The sequence below is a fragment of the Phyllobates terribilis genome, unplaced genomic scaffold (genome assembly GCF_046119375.1).
Source record: "Phyllobates terribilis strain yellow unplaced genomic scaffold, ASM4611937v1 Scaffold_187__1_contigs__length_3656778, whole genome shotgun sequence".
NCBI classification, from domain to species: domain Eukaryota; kingdom Metazoa; phylum Chordata; class Amphibia; order Anura; family Dendrobatidae; genus Phyllobates; species Phyllobates terribilis.
The window spans coordinates 2,446,458-2,465,158 of NW_027362947.1; the positions used below are offsets into that span (position 1 = coordinate 2,446,458).

At 44.6% G+C, this 18,701-nt stretch overlaps 4 non-coding genes across 4 annotated transcripts; all 4 read left to right on the forward strand.

Annotated features, from left to right (window-relative positions):
- The first annotated feature begins 5,423 nt into the window (after nt 1-5,423).
- On the forward strand, nt 5,424-5,613 carry LOC141213165 (U2 spliceosomal RNA). The gene has a single exon (XR_012282734.1). It is a non-coding gene; the product is annotated as a U2 spliceosomal RNA (small nuclear RNA).
- A 1,115-nt stretch (nt 5,614-6,728) lies between these two features.
- Nucleotides 6,729-6,919, forward strand: LOC141212992 (U2 spliceosomal RNA). Its single transcript, XR_012282573.1, has one exon. It is a non-coding gene; the product is annotated as a U2 spliceosomal RNA (small nuclear RNA).
- Nucleotides 6,920-10,965: 4,046 nt separating this feature from the next.
- Nucleotides 10,966-11,156, forward strand: LOC141212993 (U2 spliceosomal RNA). The gene has a single exon (XR_012282574.1). It is a non-coding gene; the product is annotated as a U2 spliceosomal RNA (small nuclear RNA).
- A 4,036-nt stretch (nt 11,157-15,192) lies between these two features.
- On the forward strand, nt 15,193-15,383 carry LOC141212994 (U2 spliceosomal RNA). The gene has a single exon (XR_012282575.1). It is a non-coding gene; the product is annotated as a U2 spliceosomal RNA (small nuclear RNA).
- Nucleotides 15,384-18,701: the final 3,318 nt, after the last annotated feature.

Genomic DNA, 18,701 nt, shown 5'->3' on the forward strand with positions numbered 1-18,701 from the left:
TTCAGTCTGCTGCTGGACAGCCAGCAGCAGCAGCAGCAGGAGAGGTATGTAATCAGGAGCCCTCCTGCTAAGGGTAGACAGCTGCTCGTTCCACCCCACCCCCCGCCTTAATTGGTTCTCCTCCCTTCCAACGGTGTTGAGGCGGGTGGGAACAGCAGGGGGTGAAGGTGCTGTGTTTAAAGAGGTGGAGTTATGCAGATCTAAAACGCGTGGATTGCAGCAGCAGCAAGCCGAAAAGTGCAGGCATGTAAGGGATCTAGAGGTTGACAACATGTCTTCTTAACGGGAGTCCAGGAGCTCATCTCCACAAATGGACTTTTCAGGATCCTTGGGTGGCTCCGTAGTTTGAAACCAATTCTGGTTATCGCTTCTCGGCCTTTTGGCACGATCTATCAGGTTTACCTGTGTGGTCTTGCCTGTGAGGTGCTCTTGGTACCCTTTCTCTCGGCCTGGGGGGATCGTTCCTCTTCGGAGGGACTTAACCCCCCTGCTGCTATTGGGAGGAAGGATTAGTCCAGGAGCAACGGGAAGGGATCCCATGAAGGCTTGCGCCTTTCAGAGAGAAGAGTCGGTACGTTCCTGAGTGAAGGATGCCGGCAACGCTCACATATTCATCGGGTGATGCCCGGATGCGGAACACCGTGAGGATTGAAGTTGGAGCAGCATCGAGGATGGAGAAGAATTTGGACTACATCTGCCATAGGATTCTTCTTGGAGTTCTGGAGTTTCGGCGGGAAGACATATTCTGCTTCCAGGACAACGAGTACAAGGGGATATACACCATCACCTTCAAGAGCCAGGGATGCTGTCAGCAACTCGTACAAAAGGTAAACGAGAAAAACTACTTAGATGAGTTGGATGGACTAACCTTTTGTCTCTTGTATGCTTATGACGAGATCCCCATCGTGGTGCATTTCCCGAACCCCTTTGTGGAAGCTGCAGACATCTCGACCTACCTTACCCGCTATTGTGATGATCTGAGATACCTGGGTACTGTGAAGAACGCGGTAGGCTTCTGGTGCGGCAAGAGAAGGTATATGGCCCGTCTAAAGAGGGACCTTAGTGGAGTGGGAGGAATGCTACACCCTCCCTCAACCTTCGTAATCGGTAAGAGCAGAGGCTACTTATTTTATCCTGGAATGCCAGTATGTTGCAGGAACTGTGGACAAATGGGTCATACCCAAACGTCCTGCACGGGCAGGAAAGTAGACCGCTGCAATAATTGCAGCTGTTACGGACATTTAATGAAGGACTGTCCCGCTGGGAGGAAATGTAATCTCTGCGGTGAGGCGGGGCACATGTTCCGAGGATGCCCCAACAGGACCAGGACCAGGACCTACGCAGAAGCTGCATCTTCTGAAGCTGAGCCGATGCGCCCACCGGTCTTCACTGGCAGGCCGGCGTCGGAGGGCGGTTCGAAGGGCGAGAAGGCTGGGATGGAGCAGGGAGCCGGAGGCCCCTCTGGGGCGGCACCTGCATCGAAGTCCCTTAACGATGGGCGGACCTCGCATGGACCGGAGCGGGGGGGTCCTCCTTCTGGGAGGGTATCCTCCGTATCGATGGTTCCCGATACCGATCCTGTTGGGCTGGAGGGTGGTGCCCCTGTGCGGTTGGCTACAGGGGACCACGCAGCGATGGCCTCAGGATCTTCCAGGGCGATTAGCCAGCCAGATGAGGGGGCTTTGCTTCTAGGTGGCGAACATCAGGAAATCTGTGTTGCTGATCTTGTCCTGATGGACCAGTCTCCCCCCCTGGAGGAGGTGGAGGAAGAGGAGGACTGCACCAGTGACCTAGTGGAGTCTGCCCCGAAAAAGAGACGGAATGTCGAATCCCCAGCGTCTCCTGGAATGTGGCTGGGAACCGTGACCTACGAGGGGGCAACCGCCGGCTCACAGAATATCGAGTCGTTTGGGTCTTCTAGCCCGGATGTCCTGGAGCAATTTGATATACAGGGCTTTGAGTCAGGTGTCCTCATGGAAGATCCACCACCCTGACCTATGAATGCCCACAATAAGACTTGTCTCACTGAATGTGAGGTCATTAAAGAGCCCAGTTCGTAGGGCTGCTCTATTCAAGTATTTAGAAACCACTGACTTTGACATATGTTTATTACAGGAATGCGGGATACAACATGCACTAAATTATAATGATATCAAGACAGATTGGAGACTGGGGCCCTCCATCTGGTCTGGCTCCAATGACAACAAGTCAGCGGGGGTGGGCTTCCTCTGTCGTGGGAGAAATATTACTATAAATGCTGTCACAGAAATAGTACCAGGCAGAGTGGTTTTAGTGCATTTTAAATTTAATGGTTTTACCCTACGTGTAATGAATATTTATGCTCCCCCTGATAAGCAAGAGAGAATTAATTTATTTGGGATATTGCCATTGTACTGTACTGGGTCATCTCCCCTGGTCGTAGGGGGTGATTTTAATTGTCTTTGTGCTAGTGAACAACGAGCAGGGGGTGACCCTTTACGCAAATTGGATAAGTCATGTCATCTATTGAAAGATTTTATAACTGATTTTAAATTATGCGATGCGTGGAGGTCACTCCTGCCGACGGACCCTGGTTATACGTGGTCCGGAAGAGGGGTGTCCTCCAGGATCGATTTTATTTTCCTATCAGATGATTTTAACCCTGTAAAATGTGTTTTAACATCAAATATATTTTCTGACCATAAGGGCTTGGAGGTGCATCTAGAATACCGGGATGAACAGAGGGTCAACAGGGGCCTCTGGCGTCTAAGTACTTACCTGCTGGAGGACCCTCTGATTCGACAAGACTTTGGTAAAGCCTATCAAGCCTGGCGGCGACAAAAACCTTCTGATGCCCCTATGGTAACCTGGTGGGAAAATTTGAAAAAAAAAGTCAGAATGTTTTTTATAAAAGCAGGGAGACGTAAAGCTAGAGAGAAAAAAAGATGTTTTAGTGATCTTAACACCAAACTGCAAACACTTTTTAAATTCAAAGAGCTAGGGGTGGAGGTGGGAGATGATATTGCTAGCCTAAAAACTGAAATTCAGAACTGCATAGACACAAAGGGGAAAGAGATTATTTTTAACTCTAGAGTGCAGCACTTGGAGGAGGGGGAGAAGTGCTCTCGCTTCTTCTTCAAAAAAGTCATGGATAAAAGAGAAGTGATCACAAATCTAGAGGGTGAAACATCTATGCAGGGAATGTTGAATGCTACTTTTAACTTTTATAAGCATCTTTTTAGTAAAAAGTGTATAGATGAGTCCTTTTTATCTGATGCTCTTAATGATCTCGATTTTAAGTTAAATTTTACAGACCAGGAGTTTTTAGAACGCGATATTGTTTTAGAGGAATTATTTTATGTTTTTAAAAGTTTCTCTAAGGGTAAAGCACCTGGGTGTGACGGACTACCTGTAGAATTTTACCTTACTTTTTGGGACATTTTAAAAGAGGACCTTTTTATGCTTTTTAAAGAAGTTTTTATTTGTGAACAGTTGCCATTTTCGTGGAGGAGAGGAGTGGTGTCTTTGATATATAAAAAAGGTGACCGCAGTACTCTAGCGAATTGGAGACCCATAACTCTCCTAAATGTTGATTACAAGGTACTTGCTAAGGTGGTTGCAGACCGGCTCAGGAGTGTCATTGCCAAACTAATCCAGCCTGAGCAGGTTTGTAGTGTACCAGGCAGAAGTATTTCAGAGGTTTTAAACGTATTAAGGGATGTAATTTGGTATTCCAGAGACCGGGGTCAAAATGTAGCTCTTTTAGCCCTAGATTTTGAAAAAGCTTTCGATAGAGTCTCTCATAGATTTCTTTTTAGAGTTTTAAAAAGAATGGGTATCCCTAATATGCTTTTAAATTGTATTAAGATTTTATATAAAAATTGTTTTAGTCAAATTTCTCTTAATGGCTTTTTAACAGATGGAGTTCCCCTTGAGTCCGGAGTGAAGCAGGGATGCCCCTTGTCGCCCATCCTGTTCATCTGCGCCATGGAGCCCCTGCTGAGCGCAATAAGGAAAGACAAAGTGATTAGAGGGGTTCCTGTTCCAGGCGGAGGTGGCAGTGATGTGAGAGTCTTTGGCTACATGGATGACGTGACAGTTGTGTGCGTGGACCCTGCTTCCCTCCGGAGGGCGGTGTTGCGCATTGAATTTTTTTCCCAGGCATCCGGGTTTAAACTTAATTTAAATAAATCTGAATGTCTGACTTTGGGATCCTGGGACACCGCCCAACTCCCGCAGCTCACCATAAAACGAGACAATGTAAAAATTCTTGGAGTTGTTTTTAACGAGGAGAATGTGGGAACTCAAAGCTGGGAGAATGTCATAGAAAAAATGTCAAAGAAAATATCATTTTGGGGTTTGAGGTCCCTAACAATGGAGGGGAAAATTTTAATTATAAAATCAGTGTTGTTACCCCTCATACTGTATATAGCTATGGTGTACCCCCCCTCTGATGTTTTAATTAAAAAAATGACTAGGATGATCTTTATGTTTTTATGGAACTCCAAAATGGAAAAATTAAGGCGAGAAATAATGAGGAAGAATAAAATGAACGGCGGAAGGGATGTCCCCGATTTACATATTTATTTGTATTTAAATTATTTCTGCTTTTGTTTCAAACATTTTAATGGTAATAGTGCGCTAAGTTATTTTTTAAAATATACTTGTGGGATGATTTTTAAAAGATGGTTTAAGTTGTCGTTGAATTCCCCTGTTTTACTATGCCCCCCCAAACACCAAGCAATCTTAGAAAAGACTGTTCGATTTTATAGCCTTGGTGATTTTAATATGGACATTTTTAAAGACCGCAAGAAGCTTTTATCTTTTCTGAGGAGGAATGAAGATGTGACCCCCATAGTAAATTTCTCAGAAGAGAGATCGAAGCAAGTTTGGAAGAATGTCTTCGGGAAATTCTTAGCAAATGGACATAAGGACATCGCATGGATGGTGGTCCACCAGTGCCTCCCCACCAGAGAATTTCAACACAGGAGAGGCCTGGTGGCCAGAGCCAAATGCCCCAGAGACTCATGTGTTAATGACGAAACCACCTTGCACCTTATGTGGAATTGCCCATTTGCACAGGAACTTTGGCACAAAGTTGGGATTCTTTTAAAATGGACTTGCGGTTTAAGAGATTTTAACCATGAATATGTTTTATATGGCCTTTTTAAATGTCCGACCCCTCAACAGTATTGTATATGTTGGTGTATGATTAACTGTTTTAAAGACGCCCTTTGGAAGGCACGCAATATTTTACTTTTTAAACGTGATGCTATTTCTGTGAAGGATTGTCTTAAAATTGCTTTTAGCCAGATGTATATTTATTACTTGAGGGATGTCAAATGTATTGGGAGGAGGGATGCTAATCGTATATGGGGTTTTTATGGGTGGAATTCTGTGTTTTAATAATGTACTGTTTGTGTTGTTGTTTTTGATTGTAAACCATCTTTTACGCACTTAATAAATTATGTTGAAACCTGATCTGTTCTTATCAGTTTAATATCTGATACGTCCCCTATCTGGGGACCATATATTAAATGGATTTTTAGAACAGGGAGATGGAAAAAGAGCTTGCTCTGTCCACTCCACGCATTGACCTGGTATTGCAGTATCTCCAGGACCGGTGCACCCCTTCTTTAATGCAGTTTCTAAAATCAGAAAGAATTGAATTCAATGTTTTTTGTTCATTTTGCTTGTTTGTCGGATTTTGGGATGGACTCTTTGGCTTTGCTTTTCTTCTCCTCATTGGATTTTTCATGTTCAAAGTTGCAGAAGCCAGATTACAAGCTCATTTTGGTTCAACTTCAGCAACTGTGCATTGCATTGCCATGTAATGTGATGCAATGCTATCTTTCTAGCTCTCCCTTTTTACTTCCTTTTGGATAAACAGACATATTAGGCAAGCATTTTGGAGCTTTCACCTAAATAACTACAGGTGGTGAGATAAGCTGCACAATATAATTGACCTTTCAGTATATTGTTGCACACACACCATCTATTTAGCAAATGCCCTTGTTATCAACAGCAGCCTTTTAAACTCACCTGAGCTAACAGGTATGTGCGCTGGTTACTCTGCTGCGCTTAAAATTTCTTTTTTGGTTTGCTACAATGCCTTTTCTGAAACGTTGTCTCCTTCTGCTGGAACACTGACTTCTTTCATTTAATGCCTGCAGACTATAAAAGAGAACCCAACCCAAAAAGTTTGGTTGATTAGTCTGTGGCATTCTGTTAAACTGTTGCTTATGGCGGTCTCTGTGAGCTTCTCAGCGACATTCAGCCAGCCAGGTATCCTGCCTGCAGTAGATGGAATGTGGCAATGGAACGCTGGCTGCGCGTGTCATAATAGGCTCTGAGCCTTTATATACCTGTGCACAGCAGCAGCCACCTTCAGTCTGCTGCTGGACAGCCAGCAGCAGCAGCAGCAGGAGAGGTATGTAATCAGGAGCCCTCCTGCTAAGGGTAGACAGCTGCTCGTTCCACCCCACCCCCCGCCTTAATTGGTTCTCCTCCCTTCCAACAGTGTTGAGGCGGGTGGGAACAGCAGGGGGTGAAGGTGCTGTGTTTAAAGAGGTGGAGTTATGCAGATCTAAAACGCGTGGATTGCAGCAGCAGCAAGCCGAAAAGTGCAGGCATGTAAGGGATCTAGAGGTTGACAACATGTCTTCTTAACGGGAGTCCAGGAGCTCATCTCCACAAATGGACTTTTCAGGATCCTTGGGTGGCTCCGTAGTTTGAAACCAATTCTGGTTATCGCTTCTCGGCCTTTTGGCTAAGATCAAGTGTAGTATCTGTTCTTATCAGTTTAATATCTGATACGTCCCCTATCTGGGGACCATATATTAAATGGATTTTTAGAACAGGGAGATGGAAAAAGAGCTTGCTCTGTCCACTCCACGCATTGACCTGGTATTGCAGTATCTCCAGGACCGGTGCACCCCTTCTTTAATGCAGTTTCTAAAATCAGAAAGAATTGAATTCAATGTTTTTTGTTCATTTTGCTTGTTTGTCGGATTTTGGGATGGACTCTTTGGCTTTGCTTTTCTTCTCCTCATTGGATTTTTCATGTTCAAAGTTGCAGAAGCCAGATTACAAGCTCATTTTGGTTCAACTTCAGCAACTGTGCATTGCATTGCCATGTAATGTGATGCAATGCTATCTTTCTAGCTCTCCCTTTTTACTTCCTTTTGGATAAACAGACATATTAGGCAAGCATTTTGGAGCTTTCACCTAAATAACTACAGGTGGTGAGATAAGCTGCACAATATAATTGACCTTTCAGTATATTGTTGCACACACACCATCTATTTAGCAAATGCCCTTGTTATCAACAGCAGCCTTTTAAACTCACCTGAGCTAACAGGTATGTGCGCTGGTTACTCTGCTGCGCTTAAAATTTCTTTTTTGGTTTGCTACAATGCCTTTTCTGAAACGTTGTCTCCTTCTGCTGGAACACTGACTTCTTTCATTTAATGCCTGCAGACTATAAAAGAGAACCCAACCCAAAAAGTTTGGTTGATTAGTCTGTGGCATTCTGTTAAACTGTTGCTTATGGCGGTCTCTGTGAGCTTCTCAGCGACATTCAGCCAGCCAGGTATCCTGCCTGCAGTAGATGGAATGTGGCAATGGAACGCTGGCTGCGCGTGTCATAATAGGCTCTGAGCCTTTATATACCTGTGCACAGCAGCAGCCACCTTCAGTCTGCTGCTGGACAGCCAGCAGCAGCAGCAGCAGGAGAGGTATGTAATCAGGAGCCCTCCTGCTAAGGGTAGACAGCTGCTCGTTCCACCCCACCCCCCGCCTTAATTGGTTCTCCTCCCTTCCAACGGTGTTGAGGCGGGTGGGAACAGCAGGGGGTGAAGGTGCTGTGTTTAAAGAGGTGGAGTTATGCAGATCTAAAACGCGTGGATTGCAGCAGCAGCAAGCCGAAAAGTGCAGGCATGTAAGGGATCTAGAGGTTGACAACATGTCTTCTTAACGGGAGTCCAGGAGCTCATCTCCACAAATGGACTTTTCAGGATCCTTGGGTGGCTCCGTAGTTTGAAACCAATTCTGGTTATCGCTTCTCGGCCTTTTGGCTAAGATCAAGTGCAGTGATCTACCGGTTGCTGCCTTGGTCTTGGCTGAGAGGTGCCTTGGGTACCCGGCTCCTTGGCCTCGGGGGATCGCTGCATGTAGCAGTGCGGCTTCACCCCCTTGCTGCTTTTGGGGAGCCGGATTAGTCCCTGGGCAACGAGGGGCGATCAGCCTGCCTGCTTTTTTTAAGTAGGCGAGGAGGATTTTTGCCACGTTTGGTGTGAAGATATGGACGGGAGAAGCCCAAATATGCTGACCTGTGAAGAGGTCCCAGTTTTTGCAAGACTGAAGAATGCAGTGCGGTTTATTTTTTTGGATCCAGAGAAGAAGAAGTCTGGCTTGTTTTTTTTGGTAGAGAAGATTTTGTTTGGACTATTGGAAGTTCAAATGGAACAAGTTTTGTCTATGTTGGAGTTCCCGAAGAGAGGGATATATGATGTTATTTTTTGTTCAGAAGATATCTTTTCTGACTTTTGGAAGAGAATGGATCTAGTGAAGGAAGATTCGATACTTGAAGGTGTTTTTTTTGTGTCGCATTTTCCTAGGAAGGAAAGGCTAATAGTAATAAGGATGTATAGTCCTTTCATATTGGAAGAAGAGATCATGACCTTTTTATCCCGGTACTGTGAGAAAGTGAGTTCTGCTGGCAAAATGTTTAACCGATATGGTTTTTGGACCACGAGGTGGAGGTTCCTGGTCAAGTTCAAGGAAAGTTCGGATGGTGTTGTGGTACTCCCACCAAGTAGATTCAAAATCGGGACAGTTAATGGAGATATGTTCTTTACAGGTATGCCGAAGTTTTGTAGGCGTTGTAAACAGTATGGCCATGAAAAGGATTCCTGTACATTACAGTGGTGTGCCAAGTGTGAAGAAGTGGGACATAAGGCAGAGAATTGTGAAAAAAGTAAGAAATGTAATCTATGTGGTGGCAGTGGTCATTTATATGATTGCTGTCCTGTCAATAAAAGGGAGGAGAAGTCAGTTGACAAGGAAGATGGAAATGAAGAAGAGTCTGAAGCTGCCCCCCATGATGAAACGGAAGAGAACATATCTCAAAAGAAGGAGGAACAAATAAGAGATATAAGAAAAGAAGGTGATCATATGGAAGAAGATACTGAGAGTGATATCACAGGGGTTGAGATTGAAAATACTAGCTTGGAAGAAGAAGTGGAGGTGGATAGGGAGTCAGAAGATCAGGAGGAAAGTGAGTCCTCCAGTCAGGATGAAAAGGAAGGTGCTGTAAGTAATATGGAAGAGGAGGAGGAGGGTGAAGAAACTAGTGAAGAAGAAAGAGAGGATGTCGCATGTGAAGCCAGAGAAGAAATTGAAGGAGTTTTGTCATCTGTGAAGGACTCTAGTGAAGCAAAGGATGTTTCAGAAAAAAATATGAGGGAGATGGAGGAGAGACAAGAAGTGTTGAAAATGCTAGAGAGTTGTGAAGGGGGGAGTCAGGCTAGTCTAAGGCGCAAAGTGTGGAATAACATTTATAGCGATATGCATCGTTTTTTTTCAACTTACAGAATACCTCAGTCGTTGGCTAAAGAGGTAGAAGAAGCTTGGGATGGTCGGTTTCTGGATGGAAGGCTTTTGAATGCCTTGGCAGCATATGGCCTGAAGAGAGGAATGTTGCCTTAAATCGTAATGGTAAAGATTGTAATGTTGTGATGAAAAGAATATGGAATAACTGTATTGTGATAATATAAACGTATATATATAAAATAAGATTGGAAAAATGGATATATGACCCACAATGATGGATAACAACCTAATACCATTTGGAAATCATTGCAAAGCATGAAATGGTAAATATGGGACTTGTAATCTGAGTGGAAAAAAAAAAAAAAAAAAAAAAAAAAAAAAAAAAATCTGTTCTTATCAGTTTAATATCTGATACGTCCCCTATCTGGAGATAGGGGACGTATGTTCAAAGTTGCAGAAGCCAGATTACAAGCTCATTTTGGTTCAACTTCAGCAACTGTGCATTGCATTGCCATGTAATGTGATGCAATGCTATCTTTCTAGCTCTCCCTTTTTACTTCCTTTTGGATAAACAGACATATTAGGCAAGCATTTTGGAGCTTTCACCTAAATAACTACAGGTGGTGAGATAAGCTGCACAATATAATTGACCTTTCAGTATATTGTTGCACACACACCATCTATTTAGCAAATGCCCTTGTTATCAACAGCAGCCTTTTAAACTCACCTGAGCTAACAGGTATGTGCGCTGGTTACTCTGCTGCGCTTAAAATTTCTTTTTTGGTTTGCTACAATGCCTTTTCTGAAACGTTGTCTCCTTCTGCTGGAACACTGACTTCTTTCATTTAATGCCTGCAGACTATAAAAGAGAACCCAACCCAAAAAGTTTGGTTGATTAGTCTGTGGCATTCTGTTAAACTGTTGCTTATGGCGGTCTCTGTGAGCTTCTCAGCGACATTCAGCCAGCCAGGTATCCTGCCTGCAGTAGATGGAATGTGGCAATGGAACGCTGGCTGCGCGTGTCATAATAGGCTCTGAGCCTTTATATACCTGTGCACAGCAGCAGCCACCTTCAGTCTGCTGCTGGACAGCCAGCAGCAGCAGCAGCAGGAGAGGTATGTAATCAGGAGCCCTCCTGCTAAGGGTAGACAGCTGCTCGTTCCACCCCACCCCCCGCCTTAATTGGTTCTCCTCCCTTCCAACGGTGTTGAGGCGGGTGGGAACAGCAGGGGGTGAAGGTGCTGTGTTTAAAGAGGTGGAGTTATGCAGATCTAAAACGCGTGGATTGCAGCAGCAGCAAGCCGAAAAGTGCAGGCATGTAAGGGATCTAGAGGTTGACAACATGTCTTCTTAACGGGAGTCCAGGAGCTCATCTCCACAAATGGACTTTTCAGGATCCTTGGGTGGCTCCGTAGTTTGAAACCAATTCTGGTTATCGCTTCTCGGCCTTTTGGCTAAGATCAAGTGTAGTATCTGTTCTTATCAGTTTAATATCTGATACGTCCCCTATCTGGGGACCATATATTAAATGGATTTTTAGAACAGGGAGATGGAAAAAGAGCTTGCTCTGTCCACTCCACGCATTGACCTGGTATTGCAGTATCTCCAGGACCGGTGCACCCCTTCTTTAATGCAGTTTCTAAAATCAGAAAGAATTGAATTCAATGTTTTTTGTTCATTTTGCTTGTTTGTCGGATTTTGGGATGGACTCTTTGGCTTTGCTTTTCTTCTCCTCATTGGATTTTTCATGTTCAAAGTTGCAGAAGCCAGATTACAAGCTCATTTTGGTTCAACTTCAGCAACTGTGCATTGCATTGCCATGTAATGTGATGCAATGCTATCTTTCTAGCTCTCCCTTTTTACTTCCTTTTGGATAAACAGACATATTAGGCAAGCATTTTGGAGCTTTCACCTAAATAACTACAGGTGGTGAGATAAGCTGCACAATATAATTGACCTTTCAGTATATTGTTGCACACACACCATCTATTTAGCAAATGCCCTTGTTATCAACAGCAGCCTTTTAAACTCACCTGAGCTAACAGGTATGTGCGCTGGTTACTCTGCTGCGCTTAAAATTTCTTTTTTGGTTTGCTACAATGCCTTTTCTGAAACGTTGTCTCCTTCTGCTGGAACACTGACTTCTTTCATTTAATGCCTGCAGACTATAAAAGAGAACCCAACCCAAAAAGTTTGGTTGATTAGTCTGTGGCATTCTGTTAAACTGTTGCTTATGGCGGTCTCTGTGAGCTTCTCAGCGACATTCAGCCAGCCAGGTATCCTGCCTGCAGTAGATGGAATGTGGCAATGGAACGCTGGCTGCGCGTGTCATAATAGGCTCTGAGCCTTTATATACCTGTGCACAGCAGCAGCCACCTTCAGTCTGCTGCTGGACAGCCAGCAGCAGCAGCAGCAGGAGAGGTATGTAATCAGGAGCCCTCCTGCTAAGGGTAGACAGCTGCTCGTTCCACCCCACCCCCCGCCTTAATTGGTTCTCCTCCCTTCCAACGGTGTTGAGGCGGGTGGGAACAGCAGGGGGTGAAGGTGCTGTGTTTAAAGAGGTGGAGTTATGCAGATCTAAAACGCGTGGATTGCAGCAGCAGCAAGCCGAAAAGTGCAGGCATGTAAGGGATCTAGAGGTTGACAACATGTCTTCTTAACGGGAGTCCAGGAGCTCATCTCCACAAATGGACTTTTCAGGATCCTTGGGTGGCTCCGTAGTTTGAAACCAATTCTGGTTATCGCTTCTCGGCCTTTTGGCTAAGATCAAGTGCAGTGATCTACCGGTTGCTGCCTTGGTCTTGGCTGAGAGGTGCCTTGGGTACCCGGCTCCTTGGCCTCGGGGGATCGCTGCATGTAGCAGTGCGGCTTCACCCCCTTGCTGCTTTTGGGGAGCCGGATTAGTCCCTGGGCAACGAGGGGCGATCAGCCTGCCTGCTTTTTTTAAGTAGGCGAGGAGGATTTTTGCCACGTTTGGTGTGAAGATATGGACGGGAGAAGCCCAAATATGCTGACCTGTGAAGAGGTCCCAGTTTTTGCAAGACTGAAGAATGCAGTGCGGTTTATTTTTTTGGATCCAGAGAAGAAGAAGTCTGGCTTGTTTTTTTTGGTAGAGAAGATTTTGTTTGGACTATTGGAAGTTCAAATGGAACAAGTTTTGTCTATGTTGGAGTTCCCGAAGAGAGGGATATATGATGTTATTTTTTGTTCAGAAGATATCTTTTCTGACTTTTGGAAGAGAATGGATCTAGTGAAGGAAGATTCGATACTTGAAGGTGTTTTTTTTGTGTCGCATTTTCCTAGGAAGGAAAGGCTAATAGTAATAAGGATGTATAGTCCTTTCATATTGGAAGAAGAGATCATGACCTTTTTATCCCGGTACTGTGAGAAAGTGAGTTCTGCTGGCAAAATGTTTAACCGATATGGTTTTTGGACCACGAGGTGGAGGTTCCTGGTCAAGTTCAAGGAAAGTTCGGATGGTGTTGTGGTACTCCCACCAAGTAGATTCAAAATCGGGACAGTTAATGGAGATATGTTCTTTACAGGTATGCCGAAGTTTTGTAGGCGTTGTAAACAGTATGGCCATGAAAAGGATTCCTGTACATTACAGTGGTGTGCCAAGTGTGAAGAAGTGGGACATAAGGCAGAGAATTGTGAAAAAAGTAAGAAATGTAATCTATGTGGTGGCAGTGGTCATTTATATGATTGCTGTCCTGTCAATAAAAGGGAGGAGAAGTCAGTTGACAAGGAAGATGGAAATGAAGAAGAGTCTGAAGCTGCCCCCCATGATGAAACGGAAGAGAACATATCTCAAAAGAAGGAGGAACAAATAAGAGATATAAGAAAAGAAGGTGATCATATGGAAGAAGATACTGAGAGTGATATCACAGGGGTTGAGATTGAAAATACTAGCTTGGAAGAAGAAGTGGAGGTGGATAGGGAGTCAGAAGATCAGGAGGAAAGTGAGTCCTCCAGTCAGGATGAAAAGGAAGGTGCTGTAAGTAATATGGAAGAGGAGGAGGAGGGTGAAGAAACTAGTGAAGAAGAAAGAGAGGATGTCGCATGTGAAGCCAGAGAAGAAATTGAAGGAGTTTTGTCATCTGTGAAGGACTCTAGTGAAGCAAAGGATGTTTCAGAAAAAAATATGAGGGAGATGGAGGAGAGACAAGAAGTGTTGAAAATGCTAGAGAGTTGTGAAGGGGGGAGTCAGGCTAGTCTAAGGCGCAAAGTGTGGAATAACATTTATAGCGATATGCATCGTTTTTTTTCAACTTACAGAATACCTCAGTCGTTGGCTAAAGAGGTAGAAGAAGCTTGGGATGGTCGGTTTCTGGATGGAAGGCTTTTGAATGCCTTGGCAGCATATGGCCTGAAGAGAGGAATGTTGCCTTAAATCGTAATGGTAAAGATTGTAATGTTGTGATGAAAAGAATATGGAATAACTGTATTGTGATAATATAAACGTATATATATAAAATAAGATTGGAAAAATGGATATATGACCCACAATGATGGATAACAACCTAATACCATTTGGAAATCATTGCAAAGCATGAAATGGTAAATATGGGACTTGTAATCTGAGTGGAAAAAAAAAAAAAAAAAAAAAAAAATCTGTTCTTATCAGTTTAATATCTGATACGTCCCCTATCTGGAGATAGGGGACGTATGTTCAAAGTTGCAGAAGCCAGATTACAAGCTCATTTTGGTTCAACTTCAGCAACTGTGCATTGCATTGCCATGTAATGTGATGCAATGCTATCTTTCTAGCTCTCCCTTTTTACTTCCTTTTGGATAAACAGACATATTAGGCAAGCATTTTGGAGCTTTCACCTAAATAACTACAGGTGGTGAGATAAGCTGCACAATATAATTGACCTTTCAGTATATTGTTGCACACACACCATCTATTTAGCAAATGCCCTTGTTATCAACAGCAGCCTTTTAAACTCACCTGAGCTAACAGGTATGTGCGCTGGTTACTCTGCTGCGCTTAAAATTTCTTTTTTGGTTTGCTACAATGCCTTTTCTGAAACGTTGTCTCCTTCTGCTGGAACACTGACTTCTTTCATTTAATGCCTGCAGACTATAAAAGAGAACCCAACCCAAAAAGTTTGGTTGATTAGTCTGTGGCATTCTGTTAAACTGTTGCTTATGGCGGTCTCTGTGAGCTTCTCAGCGACATTCAGCCAGCCAGGTATCCTGCCTGCAGTAGATGGAATGTGGCAATGGAACGCTGGCTGCGCGTGTCATAATAGGCTCTGAGCCTTTATATACCTGTGCACAGCAGCAGCCACCTTCAGTCTGCTGCTGGACAGCCAGCAGCAGCAGCAGCAGGAGAGGTATGTAATCAGGAGCCCTCCTGCTAAGGGTAGACAGCTGCTCGTTCCACCCCACCCCCCGCCTTAATTGGTTCTCCTCCCTTCCAACGGTGTTGAGGCGGGTGGGAACAGCAGGGGGTGAAGGTGCTGTGTTTAAAGAGGTGGAGTTATGCAGATCTAAAACGCGTGGATTGCAGCAGCAGCAAGCCGAAAAGTGCAGGCATGTAAGGGATCTAGAGGTTGACAACATGTCTTCTTAACGGGAGTCCAGGAGCTCATCTCCACAAATGGACTTTTCAGGATCCTTGGGTGGCTCCGTAGTTTGAAACCAATTCTGGTTATCGCTTCTCGGCCTTTTGGCTAAGATCAAGTGTAGTATCTGTTCTTATCAGTTTAATATCTGATACGTCCCCTATCTGGGGACCATATATTAAATGGATTTTTAGAACAGGGAGATGGAAAAAGAGCTTGCTCTGTCCACTCCACGCATTGACCTGGTATTGCAGTATCTCCAGGACCGGTGCACCCCTTCTTTAATGCAGTTTCTAAAATCAGAAAGAATTGAATTCAATGTTTTTTGTTCATTTTGCTTGTTTGTCGGATTTTGGGATGGACTCTTTGGCTTTGCTTTTCTTCTCCTCATTGGATTTTTCATGTTCAAAGTTGCAGAAGCCAGATTACAAGCTCATTTTGGTTCAACTTCAGCAACTGTGCATTGCATTGCCATGTAATGTGATGCAATGCTATCTTTCTAGCTCTCCCTTTTTACTTCCTTTTGGATAAACAGACATATTAGGCAAGCATTTTGGAGCTTTCACCTAAATAACTACAGGTGGTGAGATAAGCTGCACAATATAATTGACCTTTCAGTATATTGTTGCACACACACCATCTATTTAGCAAATGCCCTTGTTATCAACAGCAGCCTTTTAAACTCACCTGAGCTAACAGGTATGTGCGCTGGTTACTCTGCTGCGCTTAAAATTTCTTTTTTGGTTTGCTACAATGCCTTTTCTGAAACGTTGTCTCCTTCTGCTGGAACACTGACTTCTTTCATTTAATGCCTGCAGACTATAAAAGAGAACCCAACCCAAAAAGTTTGGTTGATTAGTCTGTGGCATTCTGTTAAACTGTTGCTTATGGCGGTCTCTGTGAGCTTCTCAGCGACATTCAGCCAGCCAGGTATCCTGCCTGCAGTAGATGGAATGTGGCAATGGAACGCTGGCTGCGCGTGTCATAATAGGCTCTGAGCCTTTATATACCTGTGCACAGCAGCAGCCACCTTCAGTCTGCTGCTGGACAGCCAGCAGCAGCAGCAGCAGGAGAGGTATGTAATCAGGAGCCCTCCTGCTAAGGGTAGACAGCTGCTCGTTCCACCCCACCCCCCGCCTTAATTGGTTCTCCTCCCTTCCAACGGTGTTGAGGCGGGTGGGAACAGCAGGGGGTGAAGGTGCTGTGTTTAAAGAGGTGGAGTTATGCAGATCTAAAACGCGTGGATTGCAGCAGCAGCAAGCCGAAAAGTGCAGGCATGTAAGGGATCTAGAGGTTGACAACATGTCTTCTTAACGGGAGTCCAGGAGCTCATCTCCACAAATGGACTTTTCAGGATCCTTGGGTGGCTCCGTAGTTTGAAACCAATTCTGGTTATCGCTTCTCGGCCTTTTGGCTGCGGTCAAGTGTCTTGTACAGGCGACTGTGGTCCAGAAGGTACTCGGGTACCCCTCTCCTCGGCCTTGCAGGGTGACCCACTTCGGTGGGCTCCCCTGCCTGCTGCTATTGGGAGAGGGCTTAGTCCCAGGGTAACGGGTTGCGATCCCCCCCAGCCTCTCAGGTGTTTCTGTTTACAGAACTCTGAAAGGCGCAGATTGCAAGCGGTTTGCGATTTGCTTTTTCTTGTTGCGTTACCATGGAGGTTGACCCCAACCTCGTGCCTCACTATGCGAGGCTTAAAAACACTATCCGTATTCATTTCACAGAGGGCGGAAGTGATGAAAGGAAATTGCGGTACGTAGTCCAGGACGTGCTTGAAGGGCTCTTTCATGTGCAGAAGAACGAGATTCTCTCTATCCAGGATTATCCGAGGCGTGGCGATTATGACATCACCTTCACCGGGGAAGGCATTTTTCAGGATGTCCTGGTAAGAGCCAGAAAGGCAAAAAACAATCCTATTCTAAAAGGAATACAAGTTATCGAGCACGTACTGGATGAGGTAAAAATGGTAATCCTTAAAGTATTTTCTCCTTTCGTTACTTCAGTGGAACTAACATGTTTTCTTTCAATGTACTTTAAAAGTGTAAAATGTATAGGGAAAGTACTTAATGAGTTTCACATGTGGACGTCCAAATGGAAATTTCTAGTAACATGTGAAAGAGACCCTAATTTCCCAGGCGGTGTGAAACTCCCTCCTGCACGTTTTAAAATAGGTTCCTCAAATGGAGACTTCTTTTTTTCTGGTATGCCACCCTTTTGTAGAAACTGTGGAAAATATGGCCATTTTAAGGATGACTGTGAGGCAACCTGTAGAAACTGTGCTAGTACAGAACATGACACCAAAGAATGTCCTCATGATAAAAAATGTAATTTCTGCCAAAAACCTGGTCATTTTTATTTTTCATGCCCACATAGGTTCTGGGAGGCCGAACAGAGACGGAAGGAAAAGGCCAGGACATCCGAAAATGAACCAACAGGTCAGACCACCCCTCAGGAGGAGGAACAACAACCTGGAGCCTCAGCGAGCAAAGAGGGCAATTCGAGTGATGAGGAAAGCTCAGAGGTAATGAAGGGTAACTCCCAAGCAGTGAGGAAAAGTTGGCACCAAGACAACAGGGAGGCTAAAAGAAAGGCAGAAAAGGAACAAAAGGGCATGATCGGTAAAACCAAAAGAGACCGGCAGAAGGTTGACACCGAGCCCGAGGCAAAAACTGGGTTTCCTGGGCCTGAGTCTGAGGCTAACTGGACTACGGTGGGTCCCCATAAAAAGAAAAGAGGGAAGAAAGATGGTTCGAATGGAGCGGCTGATGGGGATCAGATGGACACATCTCCTGGTGGGGAGGTGGACGTTGGTCCCCCAAAAGTCCCGGACCCTGCTGACCCCGGTGGGGAGCCGGGCCTTGCCAGCTCCGTGAGCTCGGGTACATTGCCTTGTACCCAACCTTCCCCTGTGTGTCGGCCTCCCCTGGGTGCAGGGGAGCCACCTGGGGACCCACCTGATAAGGATCTGAATGGCCAGCCCATGGAGACCCAGGGTGCTGTTCCTCTTAGTTGTCTCCCAAGCTACTCACATGTAGCGTTGGGTCATTGTCTTGGTGAGTCAAGTTCCTCCTCCATGGAGTCCTTACTTACGATAAATTCGGACGAGGGAAGTAGCTCGAGCGTAAGTGGTCTGGCCGGTTCAGCGGATAGGAAGTAAGTTCCGTATTTCTGTTTTATATAATTTTTTTACTTTCCTCCAATGGCAGAACTTAAGGGCATTTCCCTCAATGTGAGGGGTCTAAAATCAAAAACCAGAAGAGTAACATTATTTAATTTTTTAACTTGTCTTACGGCTTCCGTCTTCTTTTTACAGGAATGCAATATCCCGCACACAGTATCCTACAAAAAATACAAAGAGGATTGGAAATGTGGCCCATCAGTGTGGTCCGGGTCAAATGTTACCGGATCAGCAGGGATAGCTATACTTTTTAAGGGAAACGTTCAAATTGATTTTATCCAAGAGATTTTACCAGGTCGTATGTTATTAGTTAAAGCTTTTATTAATGGTGTAAAATGGCAATTTTTAAATTTTTATGGGTCCCCAGATAAAAATGAAAGAGCTGACATGTTAGAGATTTTACCATTATTTATTAATAC